Below are 11502 nucleotides of genomic sequence, written 5' to 3' on the forward strand. Positions count from 1 at the left end.
CCATAACCCTCGATTGACGAGATCAGTGACCGGCGGCTTAAAACACTCGCCCATTGCATCTCCGTTTCGTTTCATAGTCTATTGTTTTACTATACGCGACCGGCGCACAGCAGCTTATCGAGGTAATGGGTATGTACGTATCATTCTCTGTATATACTATTACGTTAAGTATCCAATATAATCCTTGTGACAGCACAATGAGCTCATCATTAATAATGTAAGACTTTTTTCAAATACTTCTCGACGCGGAGTCGAGACGGATCCTTGTACGCATGGAAACATCGATACAACTATAGAATCATATGTCTCGCATATCATCGAATATTTTCTAACGACGAAGTCCCGGAAACAAAAGGTCGATTCGGGCAAATTATACAGAACGCTCTAATGACTTACGAAAAGATGTCGACGATGGAATAAATTGCATGTTGTCGTTATAGAAAGAATTACTTCTAGAATATTCAATACTAAAAGTCATTGAATGCTTAAGATCCACTGTTTCACGGTGCATCACCTGTCATGAGTATGGCTCTTCACAAAACCAGAACAGCGGAAATAGCCGAAACGTATACGAAAAGAGAATATCGTGACAAATAAATTCTCCATCGTTCATCACAAAACGTACACGGATCGAGATTCTTTTTTTTTCGATCGCCGTATAGAATAGAACAGATCTCTGAAAACTGTGTTAAGGCGCCTATCTCGCGATTCCAGTTCAAGTGTTGAAAAGATGACAAACTGAGATCAGAAAATACGCCGTCACGTATCGCACGACGTCACCGGCTCAATTAAAGCGTGTCGCGCACGGCTTTGTGCAGCGGGAGAGGATTTCTTTAACGAGCTAATACATATTCAATGAGAGTTTCAATGTCGTTAAATCGACAGCCGATTGTCGCGCTTTATGGTCGTTTAGCGAACGGTGACAGGTTTTTATTTGATTCCTGGTGCAGACGATAGCTCGTAAAATATCGACGGTAGCGGTTCTTATTTCAAAAATGTTCGGCGGATAATTACGTATGAATACAAACATGTTCATTCATATAGAACGCTTCGGAAAAAAGAGTAGCGTGCAAATGGAGAACTGCACGACCTACTGTGGCAACCTATGATTCCACTTATGGCAGGCGAGGATCCACCCGGTTCGCTAGTAGTTACTCGGACTTCAGCGTTCGATTTTTTTCTATCCGCTTTCAATTAGAATTTTTAATGGTAACTATTCTGATATCCGAGTAGAAGAATGATAGTATGAATATTGTATATTTGGTGGGTCCTGTGATAATATATGTATTCGGGAGTCTAAAAATTCTGATCAAAGTTTATTGAAATGCATTTATTTTGACAACGTAAGACTGACTGCTCGTCACGCCATCTGGTGGAGTAGCTGGTGCCGCGGTTCCTCATTTAGCGGATCCCCACTTGCCACATATTAAACCGCCGCAGTAGCATTGCCAGTATATGCATTCAGTTGTAAACAGAAAATAGCTATAATGGACGAGGTGGGAATTAGTACATAAACACTCATTTTCATGATTGACGAAGCCAGATAAAAACTTCAAAAAGTAAGGAAACCCGACGCCTCTTCAAGCACCGATATTCCATAAATTCAGGCGAAATGTACATTCATTACGGACCAATTAGCAACCATTAGTTCACTACGAATCCTGCTGTGTAAGCCGTATTAGATGTTTTAATGTCGGTACGAATATTCGTTAACGAAGTTAAAAGTTAGTTTACTCGTCTTCTCGTAACCTGCGCAATCGTTGTGTACTTCGTGGTAAAACGATCTCCCCAATCAAGTAAAACACGCCGAGGGCTAAAGGTTGCGAGGATAAAGAGTTGTACTAACATTACTCCGTTTCTCAGTTTGAGATCGGGTTTGAGATACGTACGTAGCAACTCTCAGACAGCTATCGTAAATTGTTATACTACGATGCGGTTCATTGGCATGCGTCGATTTCCCTTGTTTTCTTTTCAATATGTATCGGTAACCCAACACGTTATAACGCCTGGAAGGTATCTAGCCAATCTACCTAAGACCAAATGTATTGTTATTCTATATATAAGTCCAAAAAGATTTATCAATCCTATTTTTTCTTTACTGTGGTTATTGTCTTCCGAGCTGATGGGCAATAGGTTTGCACAACGCCAGGATAGGTGAGAAATCCGCAATAACCGTCCATTTCATAATCTGTCATAGCTGGTAGTTGTGATTGCGTTCGGAGCTTCGTCTGCCAAAACCTGAACAACATAGAACAAAACTCTACATGCAGCGACGAAAGGGAACACAGAGGTCAATGTTAATGTCGCCACTGGCTGGACGTGGCGTTGCCAGTCTTAGTCAAATCTTATGGTTTGAATGAAATTATATCGTTCATTTTCATGTCAGATGGATATATTGGATGCCCAATGATCTTCAACAATCGTGCCTGACGAACTATTTGTGTCGGCCGACCCAAAAATCAGTGACGGATTCAGATGCGAGGTCCCAATCCCCTAAAAGTCATACCAAAACATCTTTTGGTGGCCGATTCAAAAAATCATCCTCACTAATTTTCATTTTTGTTTATACAAGATGGGGGACATATTACAAAGCTAGAAAATCACAATGGTTATAAATAGTCGCCAATGTTTGGCCATTAGATGTCCCATTTGACTTTACGATGATATCTGCAACGAGCAACTGGATATTACGTAGTTCTGTCATCGGAAAATATAACGTTCATTAACCTATTTGTCTTCCTTAGAAGATTTGAAGAAAGCGCAGTTCGATTACGTTTCGTTTTTTATCATCAATGTTCCGTTGAAACCAGTTATCGTTGCTATTCAGCAATAGATTCATATTTCATATTTGTCATTCATTAACAATGGAAAATTCAAATTGAAACCTAATCATTTTCAAATTATCTTACAGTATTTGCGGGGCTGCATCTCGTTTCCAACTGTCCCTGGGTATAAATTCGTGAAGTTTGGTTAGACTCCGGTTGTACGCGGTTGGCCTAACATTATGTAATTAATCATCAGCTGATTAGGCTGGTTGTGGTTGCTGACTGGTGTACTAACATCCGCTTAGCTAATGCGAGACATTTTCAGGGATCTGTCTTTTAAAGTTTTGTTACCACCCATGAGACCGCCGTTTGAGTCCAGAACATACGTGTATCGTGCCGAACAAACTCATTTTTAGCTATCGTATATACGTGGACAAACTTCATGAAATGAATGTGAACGATGTAAGGAAAATGACACATTAACATCGCTGACGAACTAGTCGTTGTATTTTTAGGTTTAACATTACAAGCACGCGAGCAATTATTTTCGGTTTTAATCGAAACATGAATCGGACATTACCGCTCGAGCCGCCATCAGAGTTGTGGCAAACGACCGTCTGGTACACGTATAATTGCATAGTTTATCTCATTTGGATTATCGGTAGTATCGGCAACATTCTTACGCTAGTTTTCCTTATTCGATTGCGCAATGAACTAGATGGCCCGAGCTCTCAATACTTGTTCTCGTTGGCTACATCAGATCTAATACATTTAAACACAATGTCATTGAAATGGCTGGAGATGACCAGTATCGCATCGGGCACCGGTTTCGGCGTCTATGTATTCTACATATCCTCTGAGTTCGTCTGTAAGTTCTTACTAGTAACAGTGAATATCTCGGTAAAACTGTCTACATGGACTTTGTGTATTTTTGCGATTGAAAGATCACTGGCAGTTTCTATGCCTTTTAAAGTTGCTGACGCCTTTACCAAAGTTCGACGGCGAAATCTGATCGTGTGTCAATGGACCATTGCCATCGTCGTAGAGAGCTCTTTTGCCGACGTATACGGTATTCACACTTACTTCGACGGACGTCAAAACTGCATGGTATTTCCCAATTATAGATCGGGTGAAAATGCTGGTCTTAGAATCGCTTTTACGGTGTACGTTCGGGTAACCCACTTCATTGTACCTTACATCATAAACGCCTCGTGTATAGTCATAATCGCTATGAAACTGACTGCAAGACCGACAAAAGCATCGAAACAAAATATTTCTAAACAAGACAGGACATGCATCAAAAACCTCGTAACGATAACCTCATTATATCTCATTTTATCGCTGCCTAATACTTTAGTAAATTCTTTTTTTTACGCGGACCCGTCCATTTTGGATTGGCCCGGCAAACCTCACCTCTCTTACTTCGTCACATTGGTAACAGCAACAATCGAAACTTCAAACAACGCCATTAATTTCTTCATATATTTCATCAGCTTTAGAAAGTTTCGAATTGAAATGATAAGTTTTTTCATGAGGATTATCCGCTGAGATATGCTTTTGGGACATTGCCATATATATTATGTTATTATATATATATATATATATATTCACGAATAACACTTTTTTGTTGATCCATCGTTTGATTAGATTTGGGGCCACCGAACGAAGCGATGGCGTCGAACGTTGTGAAATAAACGAAAATATCTTATCTTGACCTCGCACATCTTTTTTCGCCGAAAAATATCACGGCGACTTTTTGTCTGGCCAGTACCATGGCGGATGCCGAACTTTTCAGCTGTACACATCTCGTGATTCTTTGCCGAGGATTCGCTTGCGAAATCCACTATGAATTTCTCCGTCCTCCTGTGTAAAATCATTGACAATTTTTGTGGGTAGAAAAACTAAAACCCTTCAAGAAAACCTCAATCACAAATTATCCTGCATCAATCGCTAGGCTACTACTTACGTACAGCAGACCTATATCCCTAATCCATAGTCTCATCAAAAAGATGCCCTTTATTGATGTCCCACTTTTCATAAGTTTAAAAGAAAAATAAGATCCGCAAATGATATTTTCAATATTCATGTTTCATATAGAAAAGAATACATTATTCGTCTTTCTAAAATACCCAAAGCTTATTTCTTAGTACTTTAAATTAATGTGCTGATTCGGACCTCACTTTCCATTTGGAAATTTAACTCCATTAAACTCCATGCATGTTAAACAGAACGGTATGATGTTCCTTGAAACCCGCCAAAAGTGAATGCGTTCTCCAAATAAAGCTCAATGCGTAGAAGAAGCTCTTTCTTGCCAGAGCTCCATACTTAAGTCCGAGAAAATGTTTAACTCTATACGTATATCGGGGATGTGCACGTCCGCATTTCACCTATCAACTGATAATCCTGGTGAAAAAGTCTCGAAACTTTCAAAAGCTGGCGAAATAGATTAAAAAGTTCGCGACATTGTTTGATGTTTCGATTGTCACTGAAGTAATGAAATAAGTGATATGAGGTTGACGAGTCCAAGTCAACTCGGACGTTTTCGCATAGAAATTAGAATTTACTATATTATTAGGTAGAGAAAGTAACAAATACAAAGAAGCTATCGCTACGATGCATGTTCTGTCTTGATTAGATGCATTCTGTACATTTTTCGAAGATTTATTCGGTCTCGCAGTTAGTACCTTAGCGATTACGATTACGCACGAGGTGTTTATGGCGTGAGTTAATCGAACATACATGGAAAACGTTGTTCTACGTACAACATTCCCATCAGCGTAATTAGGAAATAACATACAGTTTCGACGTCCGTCTAAGTAAGCACGAATTCCGTATAAGTTGTTAAAAAGCTCTCTACGACGATGGCGATGGTCCACTGACATACGATCAGATATCGCCGTCTAACTTTGGTAAAGTCGTCAGCAACTTTAAGAGGCATAGAAATTGCGAGTGATCTTATAATAGCAAAAATACACAGGGTCCATGTAGACAGTTTTACCGAGATAATCACTGTTACTATTAAGAACTTACAGGCGATCTCAGAGGATGTTAAAAATAAGTACACGTCCAAACTGGTGCCCGATGCCAGTCTGGTCTTCTCCAGCCATTTCAATGACATTGTGTTTAAATAAATCAAATCTGATGTAGCCAACGAGAACAAGTATTGAGAGCTCGGGCCATCCAGTTCATTGCGCAATCGCGTGAGTAATACTAGCGTCGGGATGCTGCCGATACTACCGACAATCCAAATGAGATAAACTATAACATTGTACGTGTACCAGACGGTCGTTTGCCACAACTCCGATGGCGGCTGCAGCAATGGTCGGTTCATGTTTGAGAAAGAAAAACGAAAATAATTGCTCAAGCGCTTGTAATATTATTCCTTGCAGTTAAAACGACTTAGTCATTAGTAATGTATCATCTACAAGTCACATAACTTCACGGATCGTAAATATTTAAATATATAAGGCCGACGGTCGCTTGCCACGAGACGACGGAGGTAGTGTCCTATCTATGGTTTCGATAGAAACGGTGAATCCGAAATGATTCGAATTGAAATAGTTGTGGCGATTTGGTGATTATGTATCGGTGTCAAGTAATAAAACTTCATACATTAGTACATATTTCTTATCTATCTATTCAAAAGGCTTTCCCGCGTTTTTAAGGATACATGGGCACGTTCCCTGTTCTAATACATTTAACGAATAATTTGACATCATGACTCAAATTATTTTCTGAAGATATTAGCTTATTACATACGTCAAAACGTTTTAAAATTTCGACTACATAACAAAATGGCTGTCATTTCACAGCCGAAGCCCTGGGTTCGCGCTATCGACTTTTTCAATTGAAGCAAAAGTCAACCAAAGTTCCGATTCACACAAAGCTGTCGAATTTTGAAATACAGTGACTCGTGTACGGCTAACGAGATTTTTTCAACGAAAAATCGATCGACTCCGATTCGCATGTGATTTGCTTCAAAAGTCAATGAACCCATCATAAGCTAGACCCCCGCTATGATGATTGTTGATCAGTCTTCGCAAATTAAAAGTATACGAGATGTTATATTCATCTTTTCGGAAACGTGGACCTTAAGTGGCGCGTAGAAAAAAACAACACTACTCGCTGCGAGTGATTGTGCAACTGATTTCCAAGCATTGCCGTTAAAACAACTAATAATAGACGCAAATCGTGCCTATTTGCGCAGCTTTTGAGAACATAAGTGGCTTAGGTAAATAAAGAGCAAGGGAGACAGGGCCGCGAGTAAGACACGACCAAAGCATCATGCGTGCATCGATTTATGGGAATTTGACGCTGTTTTCTTGTCTCTGCACCGGACAGATCGTGTTACCGAAAAGCAGCGACTGGCAACGAAGGGAAAGTAATCCGACGCCGCGCTGGCAAACGACTGAACAAGGAAAAATCGAGTTCCCTTTCAACGAACGGCGATAAAATAACCTGCCCATATCCGAGGAAGAGAAAACGCATTATTTTTTTCCAATCGCTCGATTAATAGATAAACAGGATAAACAGGATCACGCGCGAGCTTCGGAGATGACATTAAATTCATTTCCTTCGATGAATAATATGAACCCTTTTAAAATGAATATATCTTTGATGAGTCGACATTTTGAAGTTTAATATCCGATTACCTACAGTTAACTTACTATACATGCGAGTATTAAGTAACCTGAGTTTGCTTTTTTGATCGTATTTTCATCTGGTGGGGCTTTTATTATTTCGAACGATCAACGTTACTTAATGATATTCATATGCATTCTACTCTGCATTATTTAAGGGGTTCAGTGTGAGTCGATGTGCACTACGTCATCAATATTGGCGTTTCAAAATAGCAAATAAAATTGTGAACTTTGGCGTTCATTTTGTAATTGAATATATTTCATAACTCTTATCTTATGAATTTAAGATATCATTTTCCGAGAGGATGTGGACTACGTCATCAATATATTTTCGAGGCTGGACTGGTTGCCGGTCAATTCAATTCAATTTTCGATATATTCGAATTTAATGATAATTTATTTTTTAATTTAACAAAGAGAATAATGACAATAGTGATAATGTATATAGTAAATGAAGGTAACCGCGTGAGCCTAAGGCTGTACAGGTCACTGCACTTAAACAAAAAAATTTTTAAGAAATAATAACGAATGAACTTTATTGTTAACCTTAATGTTATATTATTTCATATTAAATAATTGTCGACTAGGCAATAAATGGTTTTTTCAAGGCGCCAAATGACAGTGAGGTTAGTGTTTTTGTTCCAATAGGCCTGCTATTACAAGGCGACTCAAGTTCATGTACAATCAACTCAAATGTTATACATGTATCCACTGTTTTCCTTACGCGGTGTAATTTTGATACCTCGGTTACTTCCCGATAACTGTACCGTATAACGATTGCAATGTTGAATTGCAATGTGATAGCATCTAAAACCAAGAAGTACTAAAACAAATACCATACACAGCACGAGTATAATGAGGACTGTACGTTCGACTGTGGCAATCGAGGATTCCATTTATGGCAAGCGAGGATTCACCACGTTCGGTAGTGTGCATTCAGACAACAACTCCCGGATTTCTTCTCAGATTCATTTTAAAATCTAGCAATAATTTTTTATATTCTGCATATAGTGGTAAGTATAAAGTCCACCCTCTATATGAACCTTAAGGTCATCTGAGATGATCAAGAGGAGGAATTTCTGATGAGGGAGGCTAAAAATCTAGATGAAAGTTCATTGCAAATGAACTAGATTTTGACAGGGTTGTCGCACTGATACGCACGCCATCTAGTGGGATACCTGGTGGCACAGAGTCGTCATGGATCGAACTTACATATATATTACGGTATATTACGTTCGGGAGGAAGCCTATGAACACGCATATCGACTGCGTTGATAGCTAAAACAATTTACGTACTCAATACAAAAGCTTCCAATAGAAGTTTTGACAACGTTAGCATAACGAATCAAGATTGAAAATAGTTTAACATTAAACGCGATAAACAATTTCATTTTTGTATGGCACTTTAAGCCACACATCGAAACGAAATTTATTTACCAAGGCTGTAAGCCGTATATGGTGGCTGATTCGGGCCACATAAAAAACATGCATGAAGCTGGATCTCCACCAGTTATCTCTTTAAAAATTTTGTTCTTTTCGTTTTAATGCTTCGTTAAAACCAATTTCAACCAATTTTTGGTTTTAACGGGTCTTTTTCGTTTCAACGCCTCGACCACACTTTTCGGTTTTAACGCGGTCCTTTAACGCCACGTTTAAACTAGCTTTTCGACTAAACCAACTGAAACGTGGCGTTAAAACGAACAGTGAAAAATGTAAGAAAGATGGTGGAGCTTGAATGTCAGATTCGTTTTCTTAATATGGCCCGAGTCGGCCGCCACCATCAAGTACGAATAAATAAGCTTTGAGTATTTTGTCATCAAAAAAGACGAACGATGTGTAACTTTCTATATGAAACCTAAATATTGAAGATATATATTATTTGCGGACCGTGTTTTAACCGATTTGAATACTTTTTGCCAATGTTGCCCAATTATATCAAAGCTCAAAGATATATGTCAACATAACAATCGCTTGATGCAGCCAGGGCGAACTTCGTGGTTATCGGAGTTAGTCGACTAATAGTAGAACTAAGTGAAACCGGATGTCAGATAGTCGGAATTATAGTCCAGAAATGGTCAACCATGGGATTGAGCGCGGTCGCTGTATATAGTTCGGACCGGTTAAAAAATGGCCGATGCTGTGAAAAGACAGAGCTGCTCCAAACGCCAGCCCCTAGCTACGAACACCGAAGTTCCCTCACAAGGACACGCATGCCGCTCAATATCAGGAGAACAAAGGCTAAGCACGCGTTCTCACTGGACTTTGTCAGCAATAGGCCTAAATAAAAACTTTTTTGACTTACTTATAAATCATATTCGCGATGTAACTCTGCATAGACCTCGGAACATTTCCCAAGTATTGTCTGTTTCCGAACGTTTAAATGCTTAATATCACTATAACAGTTGATATCGGATGTGTGCATAATGGTAGACACAGCTGACGAAATTTCACTCTCTTAACTGCTTCACTCGATCTCCCGATAATCAATCGACAGCTGCTTCGCATAGACAGTGTCGAATTATGCTTCCAGGGCCCCGTCAGTGAAAGATCACGTCTGTTGCCCTCGGTAATACGATCGTATTGTTGCATAGGTCTACAAGCAAAAACACACGCGCCGCTCCTTAAAAGAATTGTCTGTCATCCCCTGGCGTTTGTTACAATTATGAGCATTATAAAGTGTATTAAATGTAGCGTTACTTCTTATACGTCTTATGGGAAGTAAAGTTCAAGCAGTCTGCGGGAAGTTCACATTGACAGACCAACTGACAGCTAGGCTGCTCTCTTACAATCGCGTCCGAATTCTACATATTTCAACGATTCGTGAAATCGACGAGAAACGCTTAATTAAGATATTGCTTGTTTGTTGCACCGACCAGAGCAGAAGTTGCGCAGCGATCGACAAATAGATTGATAAATACTGATAAACATTGAACGCTTTATTAACCGAGGCTACGGCTCGTTGGCATCTGTTACAACCTGTTAAAACATCGGCCGACATCGATGACGTATAAGCGCCCCAAACATTATCAGACATACCACGTCTCAACCAAATCTGAACAAATACCGATTTCGTTCGACATTACGTTTGCTAACAATTATAACTTAAATTGCGATATACATGTATAAGTAAGATGCAACTCAGATGTTGTGGCACATCCATGATGTTGTAATTAAAAGCCACGTTTGTTCAAACATAATTTCTCGATTGATACAAAACAATGTGGAGAAAATGTCATTGAAGCAGCAAGCGAACGATGATATGCATATAGTTTTTCTAGATAAATGGGATACGTCATTATACACCGACGGGATTTCCGAGACAACACTGACATTTCCTATTCGGTAGAGTGGATCCACCACTGTCCAAAGTCGCCATGGTCAAACAGTTCAACCGCCAAATAACGAGCTAAAGGTCCGAGCTCTTATTTTGAATTTATTAAAACAATTTGATAATCTATTGATGAACTAATTACGGTACACGAGTCTTACATTTCGCAACGAGTTGGTTTTCTTGCTCCGTAAATCGGCATCTGCGGTTGTCCCTTAGTGCAGTTCGCCACTTCCCGTTAGTCTTCTAGCATTCCCAGGTAATTAGACCCACTTGTCTCAAACGTGTTGACGGAAAACGTCGCGTACTGACACAATATGGTCCTAATTGACTCGGAGTAGTTGAGTAAAGTACGTGTTCTGGCTACACTCGAGCGTATAACGTTGTCAACTAACCAGTGCTTTACGTCGTGCGGGCTTGTCACTCCATCATATACATTTTGCCTTGGCGGACATCGCGGCAACCAAAGAAACCGTTACATTTTTACAAATATAACAGACGTCGTGCGCATAGAAGGAATGCCAGCGGAGAATTAATAATGGCGAATTCATACTAATTTTCTTCCAGCTCAATGACAATGAAATCAGTGTTAAGAGCAGTATACGTCGAATTAAAAATATTCAAATAGGTTCCGTGCAGCGATAAAGGGTTTTCTGCACAGCCACGCTGTGAAAATATAGCAATGGCGGGATCCGAACCTGGTGCGGTAACTGTGCTGACGTAAACGTATGATTAGATATGATCCTGAAAATAACTGGTTAAAGCCCAA

At 39.5% G+C, this 11502-nt stretch overlaps 1 protein-coding gene across 1 annotated transcript in view; it reads right to left on the reverse strand.

Moving 5' to 3' along the window:
• Window positions 1–9813, reverse strand: part of LOC141905650 (gamma-aminobutyric acid receptor subunit alpha-2-like) — a 33027-nt gene extending 23214 nt beyond the window's left edge. Inside the window, exon 1 of the mRNA XM_074794613.1 lies at window positions 9708–9813. The gene's annotated coding sequence lies outside the window, so the exon portion shown is untranslated. The remainder of the gene's footprint in view (window positions 1–9707) is intronic.
• Window positions 9814–11502: the final 1689 nt, after the last annotated feature.

Source organism: Tubulanus polymorphus, chromosome 5 (genome assembly GCF_964204645.1).
Source record: "Tubulanus polymorphus chromosome 5, tnTubPoly1.2, whole genome shotgun sequence".
In the NCBI taxonomy this organism is placed as follows: domain Eukaryota; kingdom Metazoa; phylum Nemertea; class Palaeonemertea; order Tubulaniformes; family Tubulanidae; genus Tubulanus; species Tubulanus polymorphus.